Source organism: Panthera pardus, unplaced genomic scaffold (assembly GCF_024362965.1).
Source record: "Panthera pardus isolate Hobbes unplaced genomic scaffold, ASM2436296v1 HiC_scaffold_21, whole genome shotgun sequence".
In the NCBI taxonomy this organism is placed as follows: domain Eukaryota; kingdom Metazoa; phylum Chordata; class Mammalia; order Carnivora; family Felidae; genus Panthera; species Panthera pardus.
The window spans coordinates 61579719-61596108 of NW_026526777.1; the positions used below are offsets into that span (position 1 = coordinate 61579719).

Below are 16390 nucleotides of genomic sequence, written 5' to 3' on the forward strand. Positions count from 1 at the left end.
CAATAGTCAGCTAGGCAGTGGAATTCGGGTTCTCTCTATAAACTAAGCAGAGTTACTCAGCTGGCAACATATGTCTAAAACAGAAATATGTTTCAGAAGGGTTTGCAACAACAACAACAGCAAAAAGAAGAGTTTGCAAGCCTTGTCCTCTGCTTCCCTGCCACCCCAAGGAAAAAGCCTGAGGTATAGCCTGAAACTTGACAAATACCACAGTGATCTGGGAGTACAATGTGTTATCACTTTTATTATAACAGTTGGGAGCCAGCCAAGGCTTTATAAAGAAACCATAAAGCAACAGCAGGAGTTTGGGCAGCCTTAGAAAAATATTTCTTGGCTTAAAGAGAAACTTCTTAACAAGAATCTGACACCTCTAACTTAGCATGAAAGCACAGACCAGGTCAATCACAGAAAATTCAGCTTGCCAGAATTTGTTCCATAGCAATAATAGAAACACAATGGCAGAGCACATTTAGTATATACTTGGTAGCCTGAGAACAGTTGCAACCATTTAAGACTAAGTTATTGAAATTTTTTATTGGATGCTCTGCTAAATAGGGCTTCAGCTATCTTCCTACTTATCTCACTTTATAGTGTGTTCTAAATTTGGACAATAATGAGGGGTATGACCTTGGCCTGGTAAGTCCTGCCACTCTCTGGAGCTCAGTTGCCTCATCGTTAGCTGAGACCATTGAATTGAATCATTTCTCAGGCTCCCTCCAGCTCTGACATTCCACGGCTGGAGGAGGTCATGGTCTAACACTGACAGTAGCATTCTGGGGTAGGGAAGAGTTTTAGTGCATACAGCCCCTACACCCACAGAAAATTCAGATCCTGGCCAGGGTCCTCAGGTTTTCTCTCTTGTTTCACTTTCCAGGGTTCTCATGACAGCCTTTGCCTAATGCGATTTAAAACAACATAGAGGTGCCTGGGTGGCTCAGTCGGTTAAGCGTCTGACTTTGGCTCAGGTCATGATCTTGCAGTCTGTGAGTTCGAGCCCTGCATCGGGATCTGTCCTGACAGCTCAGAGCCTGAAGCCTGCTTCAGATTCTGTGTCTCCCTCTGCCTCTGCCCCTTCCCCCACTTGTGCTCTGTCTCTCTCTCTTTAAAACATAAAAAGACATTAAAAATTTTTTAAAAAATCTAAATCTCCCTTCTGTTAAGAAAATGTAGAAGCAAAATACTAAAAGTCCCCCCACCCCTTCTTTGCTCAAGAGGAATGTAAAAACAGATATGCAAATCCCCCTTTAAGCAGGTACTTAAAATTTTTTTAAAGTTTATTTTGAAAGAGAGAAAGAAATTGTGCACCTGAGCGTGGGAGGGACAGAGGAATAGAGGGAGAGAAAGAATCCCAAGCAGGCTCCATGCTGTGCTGTCAATGCAGAGCCTAATACTGGGCTTGATCTCACAAACCATGATATCGTGACCTGAGCCCAAACCACAGGATTTGGAAGCTTAACCAACTGAGCCACCCAGGTGCCCCTAAGCAGGTTTTAATTAAGGGATTTTTTTTTTTTTGGCAAATCACATGGACTTAGAAGTACTGTTATGTTTGTTGTTTCAGCTCATGTTACAAAAAACCTCTGTTATCCAACCAGAGAATCACACAGTGTAGACTATTTACCACTCAGGCATAAAAGTTCTGCCTCTAATTTCCCAGGTTAACATTTCAAAGTAAGACTGAAAACTAAGTGAGCTATAATAGTCTGTTTTCCACCCCTGCCACTCAATACTCAAACAATGAAAAAAATAATACCTCTCCTGCTGATATGCTTATTAACCAAAACTGTCTTTTCAGCTTTAATTGCTAGACCTGAGAAAATTGAGTCTTCATGAAATAGTACTTCTAATTCATACAATCCAGGAATATTAATATTTATTTAAATTATAAATGATCTTGCCTATAGTCTTCTGTATTTTTTTTTAACTTTCGTTTTCATTCTTTGATCTTCAAAAAGTCTGCATGGGGAGTCCAGATCATTTTTGTTTTCATCACTGCCATGGTGACTAGCTATTTTTTGCTTACTAAGACTTTAAATGAAATAAATGTACTTCCTGATGTTATTAAGCCTAAATATAATGGGATGTTTTGCTTGTACCCTGACACCATCAAAGCTCCCTACCTTCTTCCCATTCCACCTCCACCTAGGGGTGCCTGGGTGGCTCAGTCTGTTAAGCATCCGACTTTGGCTCAGGTCATGATCTTGTGGTTCATGGGTTCGAGCCCTGCATCTGGCTCTGTGCTGACAGCCTGGAGCCTACTTCAGATTCTGTGTTTCCCTCTCTCTCTGCCCCTCCCCTGCTCATGTTCTGTCTATCCCTCTCAAAAATAAATAAACATTAAAAAAAAAAGAGGTCCACTTCAACCAGAATGTTTCCATCCTGATTCAGGTCCCAAAACATAATAACCACAATTACAATTTCCTAAGTGCTTCCATTGTGTCACTTGAAGAAAGGCACCTGATTGTGTGAGTCAAGTGATTCACAAGGAAGCTAGAAGGTGTCCTCAGTGAACTGGTATTAGGAGAGCTTGTTAATTCAAACAAACCCCTACAGCTGTGTTTGTCAATGCAAGGCCTGCAGTGCACTGCTCCAGGGATCCTGAGGGCTGTAAAGGACGCAGTGATGCAAGTATTCCTTCAGTTTGCATCAGGAAATATCAGGCAAAAAAGGTTACGTTAAAATCTGGAATGCAGAGGGGCGCCTGGGTGGCGCAGTCGGTTAAGTGTCCGACTTCAGCCAGGTCACGATCTCGCGCTCCGTGAGTTCGAGCCCCGCGTCAGGCTCTGGGCTGATGGCTCGGAGCCTGGAGCCTGTTTCCGATTCTGTGTCTCCCTCTCTCTCTGCCCCTCCCCCGTTCATGCTCTGTCTCTCTCTGTCCCAAAAATAAATAAAAAACGTTGAAAAAAAAATTTTAAAAAAATCTGGAATGCAGAAACTGAAATCAGCTAGTGAATAGAACTTACTGAGGCTTCTAATGCAGACTTTGCTGAGAAGTCTGTCACATGATACTTGGCCAGAACGTTGCAAAGCTTTGAACACACATATCCATGGATAATTGAGATTCCAATCATTTTCCAGGAGAATATTTTATCATTACTGAAGCCCCAGTGTTGTTTTCAGTTGGGCATGATTTTCAGTGACTGATGTCCATGGCTTTATTTTTCATTTTTTTATTTTTTGAGATGGATCTGTTATTTAATTAGGTTCTTTGTAAGAAATTTAGAACACCAATTTGTGAGGGTAAACTCCCTTCGTGAGAGCAAACACAGCGGAGGTAGCCCTGAAGCTGAGGAACGGCTTTGATTTTTGGCAGAATTTGCGAGTCCACAGCTTTCTGATCAACCTTGCGCTGCTCTGTAATCTCATATTTCTCTTTCTCCGTGTCGAAGATCTCACCTTCCTGGTGTCTGGGCTTACGCAGCTGCTTCTTCTTAAAGTAAGCATCAGTGAGGTGTTTGGGGATTTTCACATTGCTGATATCAATTTTGGTGGAGGTGGCAATGACAAATTTCTGGTGTGTTCTACGCAGAGGAACTCGATTAAGGGACAGAGGTCCAGTCACAAGTAGCAAGCCACTGCTCAGTTGCTTCAGGAAACCCACTCTCTTGCCTCTGTGGCGCCCAGTGAGGATGATCAAAATGGTCCCAGGAGTGATGCTAGCTCACAGTTTCCTCACATGCTGACTAAAAGGTTTTTTGCCGTGGCTCAACAGCTTCCGAGGCACATCTTCAGTAGGATAATACGTAGGCATTTTGCGAAGTTTAACCACTCGGGTACCACCATTCTTGTCACCACCAACTGGTTTTGTGACAGTAGCAAGAACCTTCTCCTTCTTTTTCTTTTCAATCCTGGATTTAGCTGCTGAATACTTCCTCTTGTACATGGCCTTTCTCGAATACATAGCCGATCGGGAATATCTGCCAATTCCTCTGACTAGGACAGGGTTTCGGCTGCAGTGGGGCTTCCCCTTCTTTGGCGTTTTAGCCTTGAGGTTACCCTTCTTAACCTTGCCACCAGCATCAGCCTTCTTGGCTTCAGGTTTCTTCTCCTTAGCATCCGGCTTCTCAGCTTTTTCGCCTGCCATCTTGCAAGATGGGAAAGCTCCATGGCTTTAAATAATTCAACATTAATGCTTATCTTAAGTCATCATCATCCACTTAGATTGTTCAGAACTGTTTAGTTAATCCCATGATGCATATTTGTATCAGTGGCATTCCTAGACAATAACCTTCCAATAATTTCACAGGTAAACAGCACACATACATTACAGTTCATATATGAGGTATCCATACTCCTTTTTTCTGAAATAGATACACCTATTTTGTAATTTATCCTATACACTGCCACCTTATGGTCATTTTTTTCCTACCTAAAACGTACGTGGGTAAGATAATGGAGACATTATCTTTTACCCTACCTAAATGTGCCATAATAGAGTGGTTGAAATTCAGCTGTAAATTATAGCATAGATAGATGAGAAAATGATTTCCTAAACAGCATTGCCCATTAAGGATCAGTATTCTAGAGAGGGAGAGGTGCTAGATTCTGGACTGAGAAAGGAATACTCTGCTCATTCCTATTGTCTGTTGGACAAGAAGCTAACCACCTGTGACAGATGTATTGCTCACCCTACTGTAATGCCTCTCTGTTCACTGAAGCTTCCCCTTATTTTCCAAATAAATCCCACTTTCATAGTGAAGGCCATGCCACTGACCCTGCAACACCATTTCCATCCAGTGAGTAGGCTCACTCTTTACCTCTTTTCTCTCTTCCCTTATTTATCCATTCATCTCTGTTCCTTTTTCCCACTCCATTGCCAAGTAGTTGAGAAAGCAGTCCCAGCTGCCCAGTTTCCTCACTGCCCATTCCCTCGTTGGAATCTGATCTCCACATCCTTTTCTCATTCCCTTTTGCTGGCTCCTCTTCTGGCAATTTCTCCCTACATGTTGATATTCTCGAAATTCTGACCTGGTCCTTCTCTTTGTTTCACTCTGCATGTCCTTCCTGAATGATCTTGTCCACAACCATGCCTTGAATTACATTGTAGACACTGAGGACTCAAAAATCTTCCCATCTGATGCTGACTTCTCTCCTTTACTCCTTTACTCCAGAATTACATTGGCAGCTGCATACTGACCATGTGTGGCTAAACATCCAGCTAGTTGTAAATCTTGTAAACACCACCATGGTATGCAAATCTGAGAAACTCTCATGCTCACTGGACCATGAAAGTAAGGCAAGTGTGGTAGAGCTTTATGGGAAAAGCATAAAACTCAGAAATCCTGGCTCCAATCCTGGCTGTGTCGTTTTTAGCAAATAGGGAAGACTCTTTATCTCTCTGGCTCTTTTTTTTTTCCATCTGTTGACTATGGCTAATGACATTTTGAAGATTTTTTTGTGAGGGATTAAATCAGATAATGTATGTAAAGATGCGATATAAGCTGTGAACTCTTATTCAAATGTCTGATATACTATTATTTGAAATGCTGTTGGATAAACAGGGATATCCATTTAAAGTGAAACAAAATGTTGGGGCGCCTGGGTGGCTCAGTCGGTTAAGTGGCCGACTTTGGCTCAGGTCACGATCTCGCGGTCCGTGAGTTCGAGCCCCGCGTCGGGCTCTGTGCTGACTGCTCAGAGCCTGGAGCCTGTTTCAGATTCTGTGTCTCCCTCTCTCTGACCCTCCCCCGTTCATGCTCTGTCTCTCTCTGTCTCAAAAAAATAAATAAACGTTAAAAAAAATTAAAAAAAAAATAAAGTGAAACAAAATGTAAAACCACCAGGAATGCAAATATCAAACTAATCTGACTTGGCAGGGGCGCTTGGGTGGCTCAGTCGGTTAAGTCCAACTTTGGCCTAGGTCATGATCTCACCGGTCCCGAGTTTGAGTCCCCCCATTAGGCTCCGTGCTGACAGCTCAGAGCTTGGAGCCTGCTTCAGATTCTGTGTCGCTCTCTCTCTCTCTGCTCCTCCCGCACGCACACACACACACACACTCTCTCTCTCTCTCTCTCAAAAATAAACATTAAAAATAATTAATCTGACTTGGTAAGCTAAATAAATATTGACTGCATGGCTTCCAAATATTAGTGTACATCTGGAAGTGCTTATTGATGCCAATTCTTGGGTTGGCATCTTAGATTTCATTGGTTGGGAAAGAGGCCAGGTTTCTGCATTTTAAAATTATCCCAGTTGATACTGATAAGTTAGGGCCATACATTGAGAAAGAGTGAAATATTAGGCACTTGAGAGACTACAGGTCCCCAAAACTCCATTCTAGTGACTTGCAAAGGCATCCAGACTAATCCCCTATTAGGAAGCATTTTGATTATTTCATATTATAATGGATTTCAAGGCTTCCAAATTTGGGCTTTGTACACAGAGCAATCATCCATCACCCACCCCCAATACATATACACAAACATACACATGTATATTTACATATGTGTATCATAGACTGATTAATGGAAAAATTTTTCCTCGTAATATGTGAATAAATAATAATGTAAAGACACAAAATAATGCAGACATTAATTAGGCAGTTAAAAGTTGAATATGCATTGCTATAAAATATCAAATGTGTTTCTCTTTTTCTTGTCATACTGTTGATTGTGGGTGGCATAAAGACAAGACTACAAGCCAGCAGAGGCCAGGGAATTGCTAAGGAAGGGCCAAACCAGAAACCAGTAGATAATGCAAGTCATTAGGCATGAGTCTTCTCAACAGATATGCTTCACTATTTGGACAAACCAACATCAAGAGATTTCCAAGCTGGTGGCTCAGTTAATATGTGAAGTTCTTTTCAGTACAACAGGGAGCATTTCTAGAGTTGAGATTAGAACTAGAGATGCATTTCAAAAATACTAATAGAGTCTTAATTTTATTTTGTAGATACCATGTTTAGGGATGTTTAAATTTTCCATTTGGATAACTATATGTGTATTGTATGTAGGCATGATACACGTATACATATAATACACTCAAACGTGTGTGTGATATTCACACACATATGTAAATGTATATATGCACATGTCAATATAAGTTAAGAGAGTAAATCAGGTGTCTTAATTTTTGCCAAAGTCAGGTAAAAGTCAACTGTTTAGTGGCTTACTTTTTTTTTTTATCAGTAAGTTTCGTGTCTTGAAATGACGAAGTGTGGGACATTTTAAATTTTTTTTTTAACGTTTTATTTTTGAGACAGAGAGAGACAGAGCATGAACGGGGGAGGGTCACAGAGAGAGGGAGACACAGAATCCGAAACAGGCTCCAGGCTCCGAGCTGTCAGCACAGAGCCCGACGCGGGGCTCGAACTCGCGGACTGCGAGATCATGACCTGAGCCGAAGTCGGATGCTCAACCGACTTAGCCACCCAGGCGCCCCTGTGTGGGACATTTTATAAAGGAGGAGAATGATTTGTGCCAATATATATATTCTAAAGATGTCATAAATTCTTTACTTCTTTTTAACTAAAAGTCTTGGATGATGAGTTAATTCTCACATTATACTGGGTAAATGTGTTTTGTTTTTAGGACATGGTTTGTTGTTTTTTGTTTTGGCTAAACTAGTTCAGGGTGAATATTTAATTTACAAAATAGATTATAATACCAATACTACCCTTTATAACTATAGTCATAAAAATACAGTATAGCTTTTCTTTTTTGTTAACAGAGATGCATGGGTGTTCATCAATTCTACAAATTAGAAGATTCCTGCAATTTAGCTGAATCAGTGGAGATTTTAATTTTTTTAATTTTGTGTTTTAAAATTTTAATTATCCCAGAGCCTCTGTAATTTTGAATGATGATGTGACATTCTTAGTGGGGTGTGATGTTTTATCTTTCTTTCCAGATGCATCTCTGAACTTGTGCCAGGGCACATTAATTTGCAAGTGACCACTGATCATGATAGCTTTGGGGAAAACATGTCAGAACATTAACATGTTAATTCTGTTCATCACAGATTTATGGTGGAATGGATATAAAGTTTAAAAACATGCAAGGATTATTAGAATTCAGTTGAGATGCACTCTTTGTTTGTCTACCCTTTTATCAAGGTCTGCCAACTTTGTGTGCCAGGTTCCTCTCTTTTTCCATTCTAGGCCACTTCCAAAGCTACAGGGAAATCAAGAGGAAAATAACAGCCTCAAATTTTCCATGACTCTGATGGTTGGACTTCAGACATCCTCCAAAGGCCAGGGGAAAGGGAGAACACATGGAAAAGATACAACCAACTTTGTTTCCCACTTCTCTCAGATGTTGATTGAGAGATGATCCCATGATGAAATATTGAAGATAAAATGAAATAAAAGCAGAAACAAAATAGACAAAAACAACTTGCTTAGTAGTGATTTGTTCTTCCTTTCCCCTATAAAAATCTGCTCTCTGGTTTCTGGCCCAGCTGTAAACAGCTTGGAAATCGTTATTCCCATCTATCCTCACAAAACTTTAAAAAGCTGAATAAAGTAAAAACCAACTGTTTCTTCCTAGATCCATCAGAGAATGGAGACCAGAGGGCAAATCACTGTCTCTAAACTAGAGAGGCAGACAGGCATATACAGAAAATCAGGACTCACTGGAGCAGAAGCCCAAAAGCAGAAACCTCCATCTGGGGTAGGAAAATTAAAACTGTTAACTGACTTATTGCTGGAAGCTCAGTATGAACAAGCTAGAACATTAAAAACTCCGGGGGACTGGGGACATCACCCATTTGTGAATTTTACCTCCAGGAGCCCTACCAGCTTCTCGCAGTGAAGATCTGAGAAAAATTCCCTCATGCTTCCAACAAGAAAAGGGAAATAGCAACCATTTTGAAATACACCCAGAACATTCTGTTCTTTTTAACAAAGCTTTTCTCAGGCGAAACTATATTACAGTGCCTAATAAACTGGGGTTATATCTGAGTCTAAACTACCTGGGGGGAAGGGAAATACCAATTCCAGCCCAGTCTTGTCTGCTTCCTGGGGATAAACAAATAACCAATTTAAGCCCCTTATACTGTTCCTATGTCACTTAAGGGGGGAGGGAGGGGGCCGGGGAGATCATCTCAAACAACCAAGGAGCATCTGTGAAGGTCGCAGCTCAGGGGCACAATAAAAGACTGAGATCTAATCATTGGACTATATACTGCTTCCCTTCCCACACTTACACACAACTCCCTCCACATTGATAAAAGGTTCCTGTATAAAAGAAGCAGCAAATGTAAAAAACAAAACAAAACAAAACTCATGTCTCAGACCTTATGTCAGAAGAAATATCTAAGGAAACCCAAATACAATAGGGGAGCCAAAAACAAATACACCAGAGGAAAATAGAGCCTCCAAAACCTATAGCTACAGAAACAGGGGACGCAGCCTAAGGCCTCGTTAAACATAAAACCTCACATTAAAGGCCATCTTAGTTTCTTTTATGCAGTACGTTATGTTCAACTTTCAACAAAAAATTACAAGGTATGTCAAAAAAACAGTTTGAAGAGGCAGAGCAAGCATGAGAAGCTGATTCGGATGTAGAAGGGATACAGGAATTATCAGACTTGGAATTAAAGACAACTGTGACTAAGATACTCAGGGCTCTAATGGAAAAGGTAGACAACATGCAAGAACAGGCGAGAAATGTAAGCGGAGAGATGGATATGCTAAGAAAACAATCAAAAGGAAACACAAATCAACACACGGTACTAGAAATGAGGAATTCCTTTGATGGGCTTATTAATATTAATATTATATTAATATTAATTGCATTACATTAATATCATATTAAATATTATATTAATATTAACATTACACAGCTAAGGAAAGAAATCAGTGGGCTTGAAGATGTCAATAGAAACTTGCAAAACTGAGGGGTGCCTGGGTGGCTCAGTCGGTTAAGCATCCGACTTCGGCTCAGGTCATGATCTCACGGTTCGTGGGTTCGAGCCCCGCGTCGGGCTCTGTGCTGACAGCTCAGAGCCTGGAGCCTGTTTCAGATTCTGTGTCTCCCTCTCTCTCTGCCCCTCCCCTGTTCATGCTCTGTCTCCCTCTGTCTCAAAAATAAATAAACGTTAAAAAAATTTTTTTTTAAATAAAAAAAAAAGAAACTTGCAAAACTGAGATACAATGAGAGTACCAGAAAAGAACAAAGAAAGAACAGAAAAAATATTTGAAGCAACAATGACTGAGAATTGTCCCAAATTAGTAATAGTCAGTACTATGGATTGAACTGTTTCTCCTTAAAATTCATATGCTGAAGCCCTAACTCCCAGTAAGTTCCGAATAGGACTGCATTTGGAAATGGACCTTTAGAGAGATAATTAAGGTTAAATGAGATCATAAGACTGAGACCCTAATCCAACATGACTGATGTCTTTATAAGAAGAAGAAGAGACACCAGGGATATGCATGCATCGAGAAAAGACCATGTGAAAACACAGTGAAAAGGTGGCCATCACTAGCCAAGGAGGGAGGTCTCAGGAGAAAACTATCCTAACAGCATTTTGATCATGGACTTCTAGCTTCCAGAACAATGAAGGGGGGGGGGGGGAACCTTCTGTTGTTTATGCTACCTAGTCTGTGGTATTTTGTTATGGGAGCCCTAGCAAACAAATATAGGCATCAAACCACAGATCCAGGGTGCTCATAGAACATCAGATATGATTAATACCAAAACATCTTCCCTCTTTCCCTCTCTGTCTCTGTCTCTCTTTCTATCTATATTTATATATCTATCTATATCTATATCTATCTGTATCTCTATCTCTATCTATCTATCTATCTATCTATCTATCTATCTATCTATCTATCATCTATCTCTATTATATTCTGAAGGTGAAAAACCAAAGACCAAGAGAAAACGTTGAAAAAAATTGGGAGGAAGATGGGGGGGAACACATTTAGAGGACAAAGGATAAGAATTACATGAAATTTCTCATCAGAAACCACACAAGCAAAAAAAGAGTGAAATGAGATATTTAGTATGTTGAAAGAAAAGACTGAAAACCTAGAATTCTTTATCCTGCAAAATTATCCTCCAAAAGTGAAGAAGAAATAGACACTTTCTCAGACAAATGAAAATTGTGGATATCTGTTGTCAGTAGGCCTGTCTTTTAAGTAATGCTAACAGAAGTTCTTCAAAGAAAAGTAAAGTTATATAGTTTGAAACTCAGAGCCACATAAAGAAGGAAGACTTCTAGAGAAGGAGTCAATGAAGGCAAAACAAAGTATTTTATTTTTAGTATTCTTAATTGATCTAAAGGATAATCATTTGTTCAAAATAGTAACAGCAACAATATATTCAGTGATTATAGCTTATAATTAAGTGAAGGGAATGACAGCAGTGTTGTAAGGTTGGGAGGAAGAAAGTGGGGATATTCTCTTATGAGGTCCTTATACTACTCATAAACTTTACAGTGTTATCCGAAAGTGATCTTAGATTGGTTGTAAATGCATATTTAAAACTCTAGGGGAATCTTTAAACAATTAAAAGCATATGAAATGCTCAGTTAAAAGAAGAGAAGGCAGAGAAAAGATGGGAGAAAGAAAGAAAGAAAGAAAGAAAAGAAAAACAAAGAAAAAGGGAAATAAATAGAAAATAGCTACAAATAGGATAGATATTAATCCAACTACATTAATAATCACTTTAAATGTAATGGTCTAAATATGCCAATTAAAAGACAAAGACTCTCAGAGTGGACAAAAGATAGGACCTAATTATACGCTGTCTACAAAAAACCCACTTTAAAAATAAAGACACAGATAGATTACAAATAAAGGGGAGGACAAAAATTTGCCATGCTAACACTAATAAAAAGAAAGCTAGAAGATTAGCTAAATTAATTTCAAAGCAGACTTCAGAAAAAATAGCAACTATTAAGAAACAGAGACATTATTATGATGAAGGGGTTAATTCTTCATGAAGACATAAAAATCCATGTTTATTCTCCTAATAACAGAGCATCAAAACGCTTGAGACAAAAACTGAGAGACTTCAAAGAGAAATGGCAAATATATATTATGATTAAAGACTTCAGCACACATCTATCTGTAGTTGAGAGATCCCGTGGTGGAAAAATTGGTAAAGACAAGCTGAACAGAAGAGCATCCTCAATCAATCAGATCAAATTGACATTTATATCCATCAATAGCAGAATGTATAATCTTCTCAGGCTCCAATGGGACATTCACCAAAACAGGCCCTGTCCTAGACCATAAAGTACACTCTAACAAATTTTGAAAATAGAAATCTTACAGAGTGTGCTTTCAGACAGCAATGAAATTAAACCAGAAATTAGTAACAGAAAGATCACTAGAAAGCCCTCAAATGTTTGCAAGTAAACAACACACTTGAAAATAACGTTTGCAAAAACTCTCAAGACAAAAAAAAAAAACAACACTTTCACTAAAGGACACTAAAAATACAAGTTATCAAATTCTGTAATGCAGTGAAGGCTGTGCTTAGAGGGAAATGTATAGCATTGAATACATACATTTTTTAAAAAAGATCTAAAACCAATAAACTACACTTCCAAAATAGGAAGTGAAGAAAAGGAAGAGAGCAAATTAAATCCAAAGGAAGAAGAAAAGAAATACTAAGAATTTACAGCAGAAATCAATGAACTTGAAACAGAAAACCAGTAAAGAAATTTAATAAAATCAAAAGTTGGTTATTTGAAGAGATCAATATTAATAAACCTCTAGGCAAGCTAACCAAGAAAACAAAGACAAAAATTACTAATATAATAAATTTTAAAAAGGGCTATTACTACTGATACCATAGACTTTAAAAAGATAGTAAAGGAATATTTTTTAATTGTTTTTAACGTTTATTTATTATTGAGAGACAGACAGAGACAGAGCAGGAGCATGGGAGGAGCAAAGAGAGGAGGAGACACAGAATCTGAAACAGGTTCCAGGCTCTGAGCTGTCAGCGCAGGGCTGGAACTCACAAACTGCGAGATCATGACCCAAGCTGAAGTCGGTCGCTCAATCGACTGAGCCACCCAGGCGCCCGAGGAAAGGAATATTTTTGATTAATTAACTAATTAATTAATTAAGAGAGAATCCCAAGCAAGCTCCATGCTGTCAGCACAGCACCTGATGCAGACCTTGAGCCCACGAATCATAGGATCCATGACCTGAGCCAAAACCAAGAGTCAGATGCTCAACTGACTGAGTCCCCCAGGCACCCCACAAAAAAAGATAGTAGAGGAATATTAAAAACAACTCTAGCCTACAAATATGGTAACCTATATAAAATACACCCATTTTTTGAAAGATACAATCTAAGAAAAGCCACACAAGGATAAAAACATAATCTGAATAGACCTATAACTGTTAAATAAGTTGAATCAATAACTGAGAATCTACCAAAACAGAAAGCACCAAGATGTTTTCAATGGCAAATTCTACCAAACATTTAAAGAAGAAATGATACCAACTCTCCACATTCTCTTCCAGAAAAGAGGCAAAATAAAAAGGAGTCATTTATAACAGTCTATGAGTACAGTATTATCCTAAGAGTAAAATCATAAAAATACATTACAAAAATGGTAAAGTATATATCAATATTCCCATGAACATAAATATCTCCAATAAAATATTAGCAATCCACATCCAACAATGTAAAAAGAAGAATCATACACCATAACTAAATGAGATTTATTCTTGGTATGCAAGCCTGGCTGACCATTTGAAAGCCAATTAATGAAACCCATCACATCGAGAGACTAAAAAATAAAAACCATATGATCATATCAATAAATGAAGAGAAAGAATTTTTTTTTAATTTTGTTTAATGTTTATTTATTTTGGGGAGAGACAGAGTGTGAGCGGGGGAGGGGCAGAGAGAGAGGGAGACACAGAATCTGAAGTAGACTCCAGGCTCCAAGCTGTCAGCATAGAGCCCGATGCGGGGCTGGAACTCACGAACTGCGAGATCATGACCTGAGGTGAAGTCAGGCACTCAACCGACTGAGCCACCCAGGCGCCCCATTGCAGAGAAAGAATTTGACAAAATCTAGCACCTGTTCATTAAAACAAAACAAAACAACTCTCAACAAACTAGGAATAGAGGGAAACTTCCTCAACTTACTAGAGAACATCTACAAAAACCCTATGGCTAACAGCATATAAATGGTTAGAAACTAGATGCTTTCCTGTTAAGGTGAGGAACAATGCAAAGGTGTCCCTTTGCACACTCCTATTCAGTATCTTCTGGTAAGTTCTAGCTAATTCAGTAATACAAGAAAAATAAATTAAATGTATACAATTTGGACAGGAAGAAAGAAAACTGTCTTTGTTCACAAATGACATGTTTATCTATGCAGAAAATCTAAAAAGGGACTAGAAAACACTTAGAACTACTAAGTGATTATGACAAGTTTGAATGATAAAAATTTGCTTTTTTTGTAATCCAATAATGAACAATTGGAATTAGAAATGAAATATGCAGTACCATTAACATTAGCATACAAATGTAAATAGTGTGCTAAAAAAATAGTTTCTTTTAAGAAATTTAATGAAATGAGTACCAGATTTTTAAAAAATAATATATTTCATTTGACTAATGATTCAAAATATTATTTTGACATTTAAAAATAAACATTATTTTTGACATTTATTTTATTGTTTAATGGGAGATTTTTAATTAAAGTATAGTGACACACAATATTACATTAGTTTCAAGTATACAAAACAGTGATTCAACAAGTTTATACATTATGCTGTATTCAACACAAGCCATTCTATTAGAATGGCTAAACTTCAAAATACTAAACACTGGTGAGGATGTCGAGCAGTAAGGAGCTCTCATTCATTGCTGCTCAAGATGCAAAATGGTACAGCCACTCTAGAAAATTATTTGGCCATGTCTTACAAAGCTAAGCATAACCTTACCATATAATCAAGTAATTGTTCTCCCAAGGAGTTGTCCAAATGAATGGAAAACCAATGCCCCACAAACCCTGCATACTAATGTTTACAGCAGCTTTATTCAGTTACCAAATGTGGAAGCAGCCAAGACGTTCTTCAGTTGGTGAATGGATAAACAAACTGTGGTATATTCATAAAATGGAATGTTATTCTGTTATAAAAAGGCAGTGAGCTATCCCATCATGCAAAGACATGGAAGAACTTAAACATTTGTTATTAAGTAAAAAAAAAAAAAATCTGAAAAGGCTCCCTACTGTATTATTCCAATTATATGACATTCTGGAAAAGGAAAAACTATGGAGACAGGAAAAAGAGCAGTGGTTGCCAGGGGTTCAGGAGGGAAAAGGGAAGGATGAATAACTAGAGCACAGGGAATTTTTAGGGTAATAAAACTATTCTGTAGGACACAGGAATGGTGGATACATGTCATTATACCTTTGTCAAAACCCACAGAATATACAATACAAAGATTAAACTCTAATGTAAACTAGGGACTTTAGTGAATTATAATGTATCAATATTGGTTCATCAATAGCAACAAATGTACCACTCTAATGTAAGGTATTAATAATAGGGAAGAGTATGAGTAGGATTGAGGTGGTTTTATGGGATTATACATTCTGTTCAGTTTTTTTTTCGGTATACCTATAAAACTACTCCAAAAACTAGAAATTAAAAAAAAAAAACTGGCTTCAAAAATAGACATAGGAGTATAGTTACATCAAAAGTGAATGGTAAAGAATTTGGGAGTTGTATGGAGGACTGTGAAATAGAGCTGTAGACGCTCTTAAGTTAAAGCCCTTATGAAATAAACAACATCTAAATTAAGTGCCAAAATGAATGAAGCTGGAGCAACCCTCTTTCCCCTCTGCAGTTTTGTTAACGGGATGGACTCATGTTTTAGGGCAGGAAATAAACAATGCCTACTTTTAGAAAAGTGAAGTTCTTTCGTGGCTTCTGTTTCAATGTACAACTCTGTTACTGTGTCTACTTGTTAGCACAGTACTCTTGAGCTTCCTCGTGCCTTGTCCTCCAGCCCTCACTGCAAGCACTTTGTGCTAGATCAGTCTTGATGCACATACACCTGGGGAAGTCCATTCCTGACCCCATTTTAATTGGCTTGGAGTGGAATGATTCTTGCTCTTGGATGGAAACTATCAGAAATCTCACTTAAGTTGATTGTCAAAGAGTGGTGTTCATAGATGTGTAGCCCTGCAGCCCATACTGGCTTGTCTTAAGCACTAAACATAATCAACATATTCTGCTTTTCTACAACACCGAGGTGAATACAGAAAAGTGTTTCTCCACAGAAACTGACCTGTAAAGGTTTATTTTTTGCAGAACCTACTTGGTAAATTCAAACTGGTGGTGGAAACAGAGGTTGGGATGCCAATATATAGTGAAAGAAAACATTCCTCAAACCTGCTTAAGCACTAAACTCCTGTCTGCCCCAAGTTATCTTAGAAAAGACAGACTAAGTAACCACTG

General features: G+C 38.4%; 1 protein-coding gene and 1 pseudogene across 9 annotated transcripts in view; both read right to left on the minus strand.

Moving 5' to 3' along the window:
* RGS7 (regulator of G protein signaling 7) overlaps window positions 1–16390 on the minus strand; it is a 517170-nt gene that overhangs the window by 111245 nt on the left and 389535 nt on the right. The window lies entirely within an intron of this gene.
* Window positions 3181–4117, minus strand: LOC109251508 (60S ribosomal protein L6-like; annotated as a pseudogene).